This window comes from Alosa pseudoharengus, unplaced genomic scaffold (genome assembly GCF_046254945.1).
Source record: "Alosa pseudoharengus isolate Yale_2024_CS ecotype anadromous, Long Island Sound unplaced genomic scaffold, YU_APseudo_1.1 YU_APseudo_1.1_scf_10, whole genome shotgun sequence".
Classification (NCBI taxonomy): domain Eukaryota; kingdom Metazoa; phylum Chordata; class Actinopteri; order Clupeiformes; family Clupeidae; genus Alosa; species Alosa pseudoharengus.
In genome coordinates, this window is record NW_027468565.1 from 12,845,489 (window position 1) to 12,858,780 (window position 13,292).

Below are 13,292 nucleotides of genomic sequence, written 5' to 3' on the forward strand. Positions count from 1 at the left end.
TCACAACTCGACTGAGTCATTTCTCTTTATCTCTCACGGAGGAATGCAATGACAGTATGGGGACGACAATGGGCCTGGCCTCTGGGCACAGATCAGACCTTCACGTAAGCCTGACAACTTCAAACACCCGATCCAGCCGTATTCTCCTGTGTGGCATCGAATGTATCTTTGGCTGGGCAGAACAGCCAGGTCCACAGGTCAGGAGATGAGGATAAATTATCCAGCACACTACGGGTACCAGGGCCGTGGTTAGGTACCACATATTAGCATACCAAACCTCATCAGTCACATCAACCCTTGTTTGGCTCCCTGGAGTATGTTGAAGGAGAAAGAGATTTAAGATAAAATGGAAAATCCCACTGCTTTGGATGACATTGGACAAGGCTGCACTGTAACTTGCTTGTCAGGACAATAACAATACACCCCTCCAAAATTGCCTCTTAAGATGTGATGGTTATATTACTTACCTTCAGTGTAAAGAGGTCAGACTTGATTACCCTTACTCCGACTATTACTCATGCTAGTTGGCAGTTAATATGAGACTGTGGGATTATAAGGGACTGCAACCTGTATTTACCTACTGGGTCACAGTCAGGGTTAACGTACACACACACACACACTCACTCAGTCAGTCAGTGGAGCTGTGTGAACTTGCATCCATCTTATCAGGAGCTCATCTCAACCAAACATCAAAGACAGCGTTTCGCTTCAAAGAATCAGAGCACTTTCAGATCAGAACACAGGAGATCTCTTTCCACAATTGCACCCTGTGGGAAGGCTGATGGAGAGACAAGCGCGCGCACACACACACACTGCATGGCAGAAAAGGCACAGGAGACTGACTCATTCTGCTGTGGCGAAGCTGAAACAGTGCTAGGGCTCCTTTTGCGTTCCCAAACACAGGAGTCCAATCTCACCTCCGCAGGTTTCCTGAAAGCCGACGAATGGAAGCAAGGAAACGACCTGGCAGATAACAGGCGAGTGCGGCTAATGAAAGCACTTGCCGCACAAAGATGAGGTCACCGGGTTCATCAGGTGCTTTTTCGGCGGCTGGTGAGAAAGCCCGAGCTGTGAAATCAAGCGTCAGCATGACATCAAGTCTATGAAGTTTAAGAACCCCTTTGCAAATCAAGGCCCCGCAATCTTTATCGTGTTCCATAAAAGAAAGCAAACAAAGCTAGCCACTGCCGATTAGCGGTCCAGTAAGGGTGGTGGACATTTTGGCCAGGCCAAAGAAGAAGGCCAGAGGGCAACCTCTAGAGGAAAGCTGATAAAATGGAGGGAAAACAAGAGCTAATGACCAAACAGGGCCAGAGCCGAGAAACACTGGGGCTCAGGGACACGGTCTGTCCCAACACAAAAAAACTTGCTGACGGCATGCCTGCTTTCTACGATCCTTTTGAAGTGTCTGCCAAACCATTCCTGGGTAATATATCAAAATACAAAAAATGCCTTAGCAGTGGGGAGAAATATTAGTGTATAAATAAAGCTGTTCAAATAACTTAATGCTCACTGGAACGGAAACGTTCTTGTATTGCTTAGGTTTGCTCAGTTGTGTGAGTTATGGCATTTTCCTTACAATGCCTTGGATTTCCTTTCATAACAATGTTTTCCTAGTGCCAAGTGCTTAAGAATAAACTGGTGATTAACCAGAGAAGATTGAATAGTCTTCTCCATCTTTGGCATTTAAAAGTAATAGCCTTTGTGGATAAACCCTCCTCTTAAGCCAAAGAAAAACGAGAGGATTTAAGACTCCATTGCGCACGCAGCCCATTAAATTATAGTTCAAAGACAAATACAGATGGGACCTTCTTTTTGGACATCCGGTTCACGCATTTAACATTCATGTCAATTTGATTAGATTCAGATGCAGTCAACCACAACTTACTAGGATGAGTTATCATGTCAGCCCACAAAAGGATTCATAGCTACAGGGAAGAACTGCTGTGTCCTAAAACAAAATATTACTACACCTAATTACTCCATGTTGAGAACAGAACAAATTGGCTGGTAATTCTAATACAAAGCCAGCACATAACTCCCACAAGCATCCACAGTTGCAACATGTGTGGGGGCTGGAGGAAGAAGACACACTCATTTACAGCAGCTAACCAGGTGCCCTGAGAGTGCCTGCGGGGCTTAATTCACAGCAATCACAGGGCGAGCCGGGCAGCTGCGAAACCCTGACACCTCCGGGTCCACCCAGGGTCAGGGCTCCTCACAATACTCATTAAGAAATGTAAGGACACCACAGAGGGAGTGAGAGAGGGAGAGAGGAGAGAGAGAGAGAGAGAGAGAGAAAGAAAGAGTGAAGGAGAGAGAGAAAGAGAGATAGATAGAGAGAGAGAAAGAGATTACAGAGGGAAGCCACAGCCAGTGGTCAGACAGGCCATTTCATCTAATCAAGCACGGTATCTCACACTGTAGCCACAAACAGCTTAGTACCACACACACACACACACACACACACACACACACACACACACACAAAACACTCATTTCACGGCTGGCTGAAACCTGTAGAATAGACATAAGGCATACTTTAGAAAGATACGTCTGAGACCCAAGTAAATGAGTGATTACCAACCACTTGGGTTTACCTGGGCATTAAGGTGTAATTGTAGACCTTGTCCATAATTTCAGAGGGGGCGAATGCAGAGAAAGAAAGACATGTTGCTGCAGGAGGTGAACAGACCACACAGCAGGAAGGTAACAAACTGCGTAAGGAAACGTTCTTTCGAGTAAACTTCGGTCTTATTGGTCAAGAAACAGCTTCTATTGTTGATTATAAAGGGGGAAAAAAAGGCTTCAAATGGTTAGAATTAAAAAGTAAAAATGGAATACTTTGGATAGTTTCAATAACTTAACCTACACGGTATAGCTGAAAGCTTTAACATTAAGTATATGTAGAATGCAACACTGATAAGAAAATGGCAAAAATGAAAAATGACAAGTTTCATCATTGGGCAATGTTAACGTAACGTAACCCATCTGGAAGTGTATATCAAAAGACATTATTTATCAACTTTCCATTCCATTGTTTGGCCTGGCCGGCAAGGTGTTTGAGAAGCAAACACATTTCAAAGGCTAGTCCTATCTGAACCTGCTGAACTCAAGCATAATCAGGCCCAAATGCAGTAGTATATTACCATGACAACAAAACATCAATAGTGACTCAGAATTTGTCCACTGTCAAAGAGAAATCAGTATTTGGCGGAAAAAGTATTAAAGCAGCACTATGGAGTTTTGATCTGAAAATACAAAGCTAAAAACCTCAACAACAAAAAAAAAACCTTGCAAACACCACAAAACAGCACAATTGGCACTGATTACAGTTTTTTTCAGTCGCTAACAAGCGTTTGTCCAACCAGTTGTCACATTTTCAAAACTCTAAATACAACTTTGAATTAGCACAGCATAGGTCTTTTGTGGCCATACCATTCACACATTTCATGTCGTTTTCACACGATATGCAGTCAGTGAACACATTTCCACAATGCTTACATTTTCTTAACAAACATGCTATACCTCCCAACAAAATTATGGATTGTTTTTGCAATATTTACGAATGTTAACACCAGGGTAGGAATTTCACGACGGCCACGACGGCCATGGCCGCCGTAGCCCCTTGCATTGGCCGTGAGGCCCCTTCGAAAATCAGAGGTTTACAGGCCACGGTGGCCTTGGTGCCCCGTTCTTTCAATATTCTGCTTTGCGTCCTACTAATAGCGATTTTTATTTAGTCTGTGGCCTGTCAAAATAATCTTAGCATTCACAGCGCAAATTAATTTAGTCTTTTACGCAGTGGAGAAAGTGACCGCGCAAGAAAGAAAGTGCGTCCAAATTCACCCATTCTTCTCAGTTGAACTACTCGCGAAGTAGCCTATTCATCACACAGACATCACAAGCATCACATGAAAGAGCTTTTTCTCAGCGTTTAAACGATGTTAGCCGATAATTGCTGTGTTGAACGGTTCGCGAGAAAAGTAAATAATATAATTCAATTTAATCATACATTCTATTGAGGGTTTTGCGTCCCATGATCTCACTACCCATTCATCTCGGTGGAATACTTCACGAACCCTTCTTTTAACACATGACATACCAGATATCAGAATAAACAGCAGACCTTACCGAACACAAAAGTGTAAAGCAGTCCCCTGTACAGTTAGCCGTTCCAGAGTAATCTAGTTTTAAATTTGTAGCAAATTTCGACATGCATGGATGTCTCCAAATTTGGGCTTTACGTTTTACAATGTGTTTAAATTGTTCCACATGATTTCATAACGGGCCAAATACAAAATAAAGTTACAAATATCGCCTATATTGGTAAATCATAGGACAGCTGACTAAGAGTTTGTGAAAGTAGCCATAATGATCACAAAATGCTAAGCATGCATCTAGGCTATTTGAGTTTCTTAAAGCTGAGCTGTGCTTAAATTGTTTAATACATGATTTCATAACAGGCCAAATATAAAATAAATGTTATATATAGCCTAGATATCTGCAAATATTAGATGATCAGATGATTTACAGTTCTATGTAATATGTCATGTTTCATGTTTTTGTAATGTTTCATACAGTGATGCAGGTCTACTGCAGTGAATAGGCTAAATACTTGATATACTTAATACTTAATTCTTGAATTTCCCCCGGGGATCTATCTATCTATCTATCTATCTATCTATCTACCTATCTACCTACCTACCTACCTACCTATCTACAACTTTGATCATTTGTATAGCCTACTACTGTATAGTTAACTTTGGCCTTGGTGCCCTGACATGTGGCCTTTGTGCCCCCCACCAAATATGCCCAACTGAAGGCCAAGTGGCCTTGCCCCCAGAATGGTGAAATTCCAAGCCTGGTTAACACACAACATCCCACAATAGCAAAGACAATATTATATATTAATCTTAGATACAGTATAAAAACCTATGCTTCTGCAATGATATCAGTTCAAAAACAATATATCTCAGCTGATAATAAACAAACAATTGACACACAACTGATTTATGTTGGGTAAATTGGGCCAACCACAGCTGATTCCAGTCTAGCTTAGACTCAGTGGTAGGGTTTTTTTTCCCTATTACATTGACACGTATACAGTAAAAGGAGGACTTTGAGGTAGAAACAGAAAAAGAAAAAGACAAACACTGTAATGGCTGGATGTGGAAGAGGAAGAGCAAGGGGCCCCGGGAGAAGAGCAGGCCCAGTGAGAGGTGCATTGGGAGGAGCAGGCCCAGTGAGAGGTGCATTGGGAGGAGCAGGAGCAGTGAGAGGTGCATTGGGAGGAGCAGGCCCAGTGAGAGATGCAGTGAGAGATGCAGGAGCAGTGAGAGGAGCAGGGTCAGGGAGAAGAGCAGGCCCAGTGAGAGGTGCATTGGGAGGAGCAGGCCCAGTGAGAGGTGCATTGGGAGGAGCAGGAGCAGTGAGAGGTGCATTGGGAGGAGCAGGCCCAGTGAGAGATGCAGTGAGAGGTGCAGGAGCAGTGAGAGGAGCAGGGTCAGGGAGAAGAGCAGGCCCAAAGAGAGGGCAAGGTAGAGGTATTAGAATGCGTGGTGGTAGCATTCCAAAGGCTGCAAGAACAGTTGTCAGTAATGAAATTCGTGCCACTATCATTGACCATGTAATCAATGCGATGTTGATGAAAACATGTGGCCTAACCCTGAAGATCGCAGAAATTAGATACAGATATTTTTTTTTCTTTTTTTTTAGTTCCCCCCCTTTTTATCTGGCTTTTTTGCTGTTGTTTTTTTGTTCAGAACGCTCTTGTGTGTTTCATGGATATTTTGTTCACTGTAAGCAATACTGTAAAACCTTTTCTGTTATATCATACTGTAAACAGTATTTCTACTGTACCTCCTGTACAGTATGAAGGAAAAAAAACTGATTTGCTTTTTACTGGAATGCTTTTGAATGTGAACATAACATGTAGACATACAGTTCCCAACAAAGACATTTAGTGTAAAAATGGCATGCAAATACCTGTAAAAATGAAACATAAAAGTCTATGCAGTTTTTGTAATGTCAAAAATAGCCAGTATTTTGAAACCTGGTGTACTTTGATTGACTGCATGTACCTTGAAGTGAAGTGAAGACAAGTGTTATTCTTTGACAGAATAATTTCATTTTGAGTCAGATTTCCAGTGTTTTGGTAAAGTTAGTGTGTGCAGAGAAAGATGTGTTAGTAATATATTTAACAAAATGTGTTTTTGAGAAGAAAATTATCCATTTGTAGGTGCGAGTCTGTGTTAAGAGTTTAGAAAAAGTATCTGAAGTATGGGTAAGCTCTTGTTAGCGATTGAAAAAACTGTAAAGCTAGATAGCTAAAAGGTGTCTTAACGAGAAAATGTGAGAAAAGCTTTCAGAGAATGATGCCAACAATACCGCTAAGTGTTATTAAGGAAATGGAAGGAAAGAAAAACCTTCCATCAAAATCCTAAAGTCACCACTGAAAATGGGCAAGAGGACCAAACCGTTCTCATGATAGTTATGAAACTAGTTTCAGATGACCACTTGTCAGATGCCACTGGCCTTAAGACATCTCCATTTCTCTTGCACAAAGGCGCCCATTGACATGTCAGAGGGCGTGTGCCGTGCCCCATATTCTCTGATTTCTTTTTGAACGTGTGTGAATCTCACCTCGTTGTGGGAAGAGCAGTCATCTTGACTGACACTGGGTGGTGGCGCAACAAAGAGGGGCAGGAGGCAGAGGCCAGGCCAGTCCACCAGTGTGTGGGGATCTCTCGATCTATCAATCAGCTCTCGCTCATCTCATTGCTGATAGTCATCCATCAGCTCTCACAGCAAGGGGGTATTTAAACTCGGTAGAAAATAGACCCCTTAACTATAGAAATGTTCCACTTCTTGAGTCTCCTCTCAAGTAGCAATCAGACTAGCACAGGGACTGCCTTACTGGTGCCAGCTCTCATCAACAAAGAGGGCAAATGGCTGCAATCTATCTTGAAGCGATGAAAAAGCACAGGACAGGAAAATTCTGATTGCTTGTAGAAAATAGGCATGAAATGTCTTCCCAGCTTAGGGAAAATGTAACATTGGAGAATAGTACCACTAAGAGTACCACTGTGCATTTAAACAATACTGGAGGGAAATGAATTGCCAGGCACATGTGCACAAGTGAAACCTAATTCCCAAACACTCTGCCACTCCCGTGGATGAACCTTAATCATCCAGGCTCTCAAACAACAACAACTGCATCCGGGGAGTGGGAAGTCCTCTATTTCAAGAGGCGATCCAGCAATCATTTAAAACTTTCAGTGGATCTGTTGCCCAGTTCCACCGTGACTGAGGCCTTTTAAAAAATCTCTCAATTCCGTTGCCTTTGTTTGTTGTTGGGCAGAGCGTGTAGAGGATTTGTGCTCAGAGAATAGAGAGAGGGGCATACAAGACGACCGCTTGCCTTAACCCCTGCGACCTGAGCTTTGACCTCACCACACCCTCTTGATTCTAGGTTCAGGTTTTAATGGGGCCTTAAGCCTGCGATGGGGTGAAAGTTCAACATGGAAGCCAAGCGCTAAGCAAGGCCTCTGAGAAGCCATCGCTATAACCGGATGGAGAAAATGTGGGTACCTCTTCATCTTAAATTTCCCCTTGGGGATCTATCTATCTATCTATCTATCTATCTATCTATCAGTTTTTCACCCTCGAGGGTCTTCTTCAAGTCAACACCATCCCTATTAGGCTATCATAATTACAACATTTTCATTGTCAACGGGTAAATTATGATGGGTGTAGTGGCGTCTGTCGTTACCTCTTCAAACCACAGTGACAGAAGCATGAGATAAGCTCTGCTTCGTTTCAGCAGCCGCTCCACAACTGACTTCTGCCTCTGTGTCCATCCACAGCAATCTCAGCACATGTCCATCCACAGCAATTTTTTGGCTTTGCTGAAACAGTGCTGCCCTTCATGACCATGGCGCTGTGTGTGTGTGTGTGTGTGTGTGTGTTTGTGTGTGTGTGTGTGTGTGTGTGTGCGTGCCTATGTCCATTTGTGTATGCTTTTTTGTGGATGTGAGATTTAGGACCAAATAACAGACCGTGTCAGAGACAGAGAGAGAGAGAAAGAGACAGAGAGAGAAAGGGAGAGTGATAGAGAGAGAAAGAGAGAGAGAGAAAGAGAGACAGACAGAGAGAGGGGGAGAGAGAGAAAGAGAGATAGAAAAAGAGAGACAGACAGAGAGAGGGGGAGGGGGAGAGAGAGAAAGAGAGATAGAGAAAGAGAGAGAGAGAAAGTGAGAGAGAGAGAGAGAGAGAGAGAGAGAGAGAGAGAGAGAGAGAGAGAGAGAGAGAGAGAGAGAGAGAGAGAGCCTCATCTCTTCACAGGCGTGATGAGCCGGGTGGCTGCGTAAGAGGATCACTCCCGTGCCTTGAAAGGGACAGTGTCTCCAGATGGCTGACACACTTACACAAGGATTCGGCGGCATTAAAGCTCTGCCCTTTTGTGTCTGTTAAAGACCTTGTCACTTTTTCACCCCTCAATGCTGAAACATCACACATCAGCTCGAATGATGACTCACAGCCACTCAGACGCCAGAGTTACCATACAGACATTATGCGCTAGTCTCAGTTATTTTTCGCTCCCTTAAGGAAGAATAGCTGTTGAAATGCAGCAGCCGTAACTCACTATCAGCGGCAAGTGGCAGCTACGCACGTTAGTAAACGTATGGAACGCCCGACTTTATGACAAATTACGAAACGTTCACTTATTACAGCTGACCCTGTCATGATGGGTTCTTATGGTATTACCGGCAAATTCTTTTGAGGAAACAAATCCGGAGTAAGCCCAGCTCAGCTCCAAATGGGTCCAGTCCACCGGGTCCAGTCGGACGGACGAGGGTTCATACGGACACATGGAAGCCGGGCCACCAGGCAGGCAGGAGGGCAGCACGAAAAGCATTTTAAGCTCCTAACCCACCAGGCCTCTGCGGAGCAGAGAAGTCTCATGTTAGCAGCGTGCACACTCATAAGCCCCAGAATAATACCAAATCCTGTGTTTCCACAGCCGAGTCGACATTAGCACAGAAGGAAAAACTGAATTATTCAGAGATGTGAGCTCAGTGTTCAAACAGGGTGCAGAGACCGATCCTTCATGCCAACGTCCCACTTTCAGAATAAAAACCACGGATGACAGGCAAGAGCTGTCTCAGGTCTTTTTTGTGTGACTGGTGATGACAACGTGTTCGACACAAACGCAACAATGTCAGATGACCTCTAATGAGACTATTCTTAGACTACAATTAGGTCTACAATCAGCACCGCACGCTTCAGACAGAAGTTTATATATAGCTCGCGGCTCATCCACATTTACCTGGAGACCTTTGGTGGCTCAATGACCATGATAAAAGTCCAAAGCAAAATGTCAAAGCCAGCCGCAAACATCAAACCATATCCCAATGAAGCCCAGAGAACATTCACAGGGTCTCTGTGATCCGGGACCTCAGGGGTCATTAGGGGCTCTTCTGTGATTTAAGGGGCAGCATGAGGTACTCTGCCATTGTCGTGCTAGAGCCCAAGGAATTTCACCTCCCTAACCTGTCCGAGGCCTCCTCTAAGCTCCCTGACTGAGCCCGCTGTATAGAGGGCTTCTCACTCATCTCAGCAGCAGACCTGGAGCCAACAATAGCACTACGGAATATTCTAGTCAGCTGACAGACACTCGATTAGCTGCGTGGACAAGTTTGTGCTGCGCGTCCCAAATGACAAAAAAGTGCATTGGAAGCAATTTGATAAAGAAAAGCTGAATCACACAGCATATGCTAAGGTTACACAGGGAAAACTGAGGGGCAAGCAGAACTTGAGGTTTGGTGCTGGATCACTCTCACTGCTGCAGGAGACATGGTCGGGTCAGCTTCTCCCATACAGAATTACAGGCAAATGTCATCAAAAAACAAACCAAAAAGGTATCTGCCTCGAAGGTGATTTCATATTACTGTACAAAAGTACTCAGTAGTCAGAGTCCAATAGTCTGTCACAGCATCAGCTGTACCACTGAGACTAATCCAGGGTTCCTACACATTTTCCATTTCAAAATTCCATACTTTTTCCATACTCAAATTTTCAAACTTCTCGGTAGATTTTTCTGACCATATTCAAGACATTGTCAATGGAGCGTTCTATTAGCATTTGAAGAGCTGTATAATAATGTTTATTATTAACTTGTTAGCCCTCAGAAAACACTTGCCCATTGTTGGATACTTTTCGCTGGGGAAGAGCTGTGTTGGAAGGTGCACTCACATTTTTAGTTCTTTGTAGATACAGCATAGCCTACATATGTTGGAGACTAGCACACTGCTGGCAGAGGCCTCACCGTAAACAGTATTATTTGTTTGCAAAAACAGTTTATCAGATAATGCAGTATCCATGTCTTGGTAACTTTTACAAAATCAAAAAAGTCTACCAGTTTTTTAGCCGAAAATAGCAAAGCTACGCAAACATACCAGTGCACAATGGTATAGGGCACGTGCATAGAACAGGGGTTTTCGATTTGGTTTTAGTACCAGAATCCCCTTGTGGGAGAGATTTTTTTCCGAGGACCCCCATTCAATTGTATCTTGATGTGGACTGACAGTTAAGCTACACAATATTTAGTTCCTACTCAATAGGAATGGTTCGTTATGACCTGAGTGAAGTGATTAGTACAGTAGATGCAATAGTCTGGAAACACAAATATTTCTCCATACCCTTGTTTCTTTTTTCCATACTTATCCAGACCTGGAAATTACTAAAGTCAAATTCCATACTTTTCCAGGTTTTCCATACTGCGTAGGAACCCTGCTAATCACACATAGGCAAGCACATTTCCCACCTTCCCCTTCTCCACAGGGACAGATGAATCAAGTGGACAAAACCTTGATAATACACAAAACAATTGTGACCCATAGAGAACCCCCCCCACCCCCCCCCCCCCTGGTCAGAGCTGGTGCTGAGGATGAGATCATATGGCAGGAGGTGAACAGACGGCAGCTGAGAGAAGCCCCTCTGAGGATAAAGAAGCTGCTGAGTCACTGTACCAGCCAGAAAAGAAAAAAAGAAAAACAGAGAGAGAGATAGGGGGGGGTGAGGACAGAGGCAGAGAAAAAGAGAGATGGAGGGAGGAGAGAGAGAAACAGAGAGAGAGACAGAGAGAGAGAGAGAGAGAATATGGTCAGGCACCGCACCTGCAAGTACTCCTGCTGTTGTGCTGAGGTGGCAGCGCATCCGAGGGCCAGACGGAGTGGCCAGCTCACACACCCACAATGCAATAGTGCTACCTCTGCACAGCGCTCATTTGCCCCCCTCCCCTCCCAGCCTCGCATTAACGCCGTGTTTAAAAGCCTACAGCACTCACACCTTCAAGGTCAGCCTGTCGTGCTTCGTTTCATTAATCTCAGTGCTTTTTACAAAAAGAAAACAGCCCATTAGGGACCAGAAAATAAAAAAAAAATTGTGAGAAAAAAAAGCTAAACAAAAAACAAATAACACTCATTCAACTGATTAATGATATATTTGTGTGCTTAGGAGCTACACTGACAGTCTCTCTCTCCTCTAAACAGGGATTCTAAGAATTTCCTGGCAATGTCTACCTACTGCAGGTGCCGTGACCATGTTTACAATGACAAGTAAATATCCTCACAATGCTTTCTACCCAAGGAAAAGTTGGACTTGGAGTTGGACCCTGATACCTGTTTAACTTGCACACAGACTCTCTCCCACACACGGAGATGGGCTTGAGAGACAAAGAGTGGCTGGTCCTTGGCGAGGGAAGGAGCGGTGTACGTTTCCAGGCTCTGAGTGAGGGGCTCTGATTATGGTCTGGTGTCTTTGTAAGGCGCAGACAGACCTGGGGATGACTCACACTGACTCACAGGGAAGACTGGTCCCGCGCTCCAATGAGCAAACGTGCTGCTGCCAAGGCTTTCAATTAGCTTTACATCAGGGGCCCCCCGGATCTACACTGACAATACAGCCCTCGGCAAACACACACACACACACAGGTCTGAGTCACCATCTGGGCCTCTTGGTGCTTCTCCTTCGCCCGCAAGCAATGAGTCACACGTAAAACACGCAATGCTACAAAAGTGAGTCTTCCATCATGTCTGTCGGGGAAGACGCCTCTCTGGCTTGGGTCGGAATAAGAAGTCTACCACCACCAGGCGAGAGTAGAGGAGAGTAGAGTAGAGTAGAGTAGAGTAGCATCTCGCATTGTTCCTCTCATTGTGTGAGAAACACAGGCTTCTAGAAAACAAGTGGTCTCCTTGCAGGGCCAGAGAAGCGCAGTTGAAGGAGGGAGGTGAGGGGGGTGACTCTGGGACATCAAAATTCCCTCCTCGGGGGGATGGCGGTTACGCAAGCGATGATAGCAGGGTAAATGAGGGCTCCCTTTCACTCTTACTCTTTCTCTCACTCCTTCTGTACCTCTCTCTCTCTCTCCCAGGGGAAAACACTAGCGGATGCCTGAGCCAGGACAGGCACAGTCTCACAGCAAATGGGAGCATCTGAGGACCTGGGCACCACTATCCTCCAGCAAGGGGGCAAGTGCAGTTCCACACAGTGGCTCTTTTCACTGCAGGTTCACTTTGGATCAGTGTCACTTCTCTCTCTCTCTTGTGTGTGTGTGTGCGCGTCTCTCTCTCTCTCTCTCTCTCTCTTCTCTCTCTCAGCAGTACAAGGGTGCTAATGATCCGTGTGATTGATTTTGTCACAGCGAGTTTCGGGAACCCCTGAGTTTCACGCGGTAAGCCGGGTGAGTGAGGAAGTGGACGATCCACTAAAAAAGTGAATGGGTTGGTGTGGCTGTGGGTGGAGGGGAACAAAAGTAGTCAGACAAAGTTGTTCGGAGGCAAATCATTTGAATGAAAATGACTGAGACAAATGAATCTGGAAGGTTCGGAGATTTGGGGAAGGGCTGGTATAGACACTCTGGTCAAGGCACAGTAGTGGGCACAGTAGAGAGAGAGTGTGTGTGTGTCTGTGTGTGTCTGTGTGTGTGTGTGTGTGTGTGTGGAGGGAGGGGGGGGGGGCAGAGAGGGAGAGACAAAGACAGATAGCAAAAGAGAAGGGAAAAAAAGGGGAAAAGAAAGAGAAAGAGAACGAGACAGGCTCCACTTTCACCCCTCATTAAAGTTAGAGAATCCCTACAAGCACAAGATGGGCAGTGGCTACTGTAGCCATCCCTCTCCCTTTGTCCCTGGGCCTGAGCGCTAGTGGCCCGATCCAGCGCACAGCCAGCCACAGACCCGGCTTTGTGCTCCGCAGGTAACCGGCCTCCCCACGGGACCATGTAAACCTGC

The 13,292-nt window shown here is 44.8% G+C and overlaps 1 protein-coding gene across 1 annotated transcript in view; it reads right to left on the reverse strand.

Moving 5' to 3' along the window:
• The window catches only part of LOC143139683 (uncharacterized), a 39,129-nt gene that overhangs the window by 16,441 nt on the left and 9,396 nt on the right, over nucleotides 1-13,292 (reverse strand). The window lies entirely within an intron of this gene.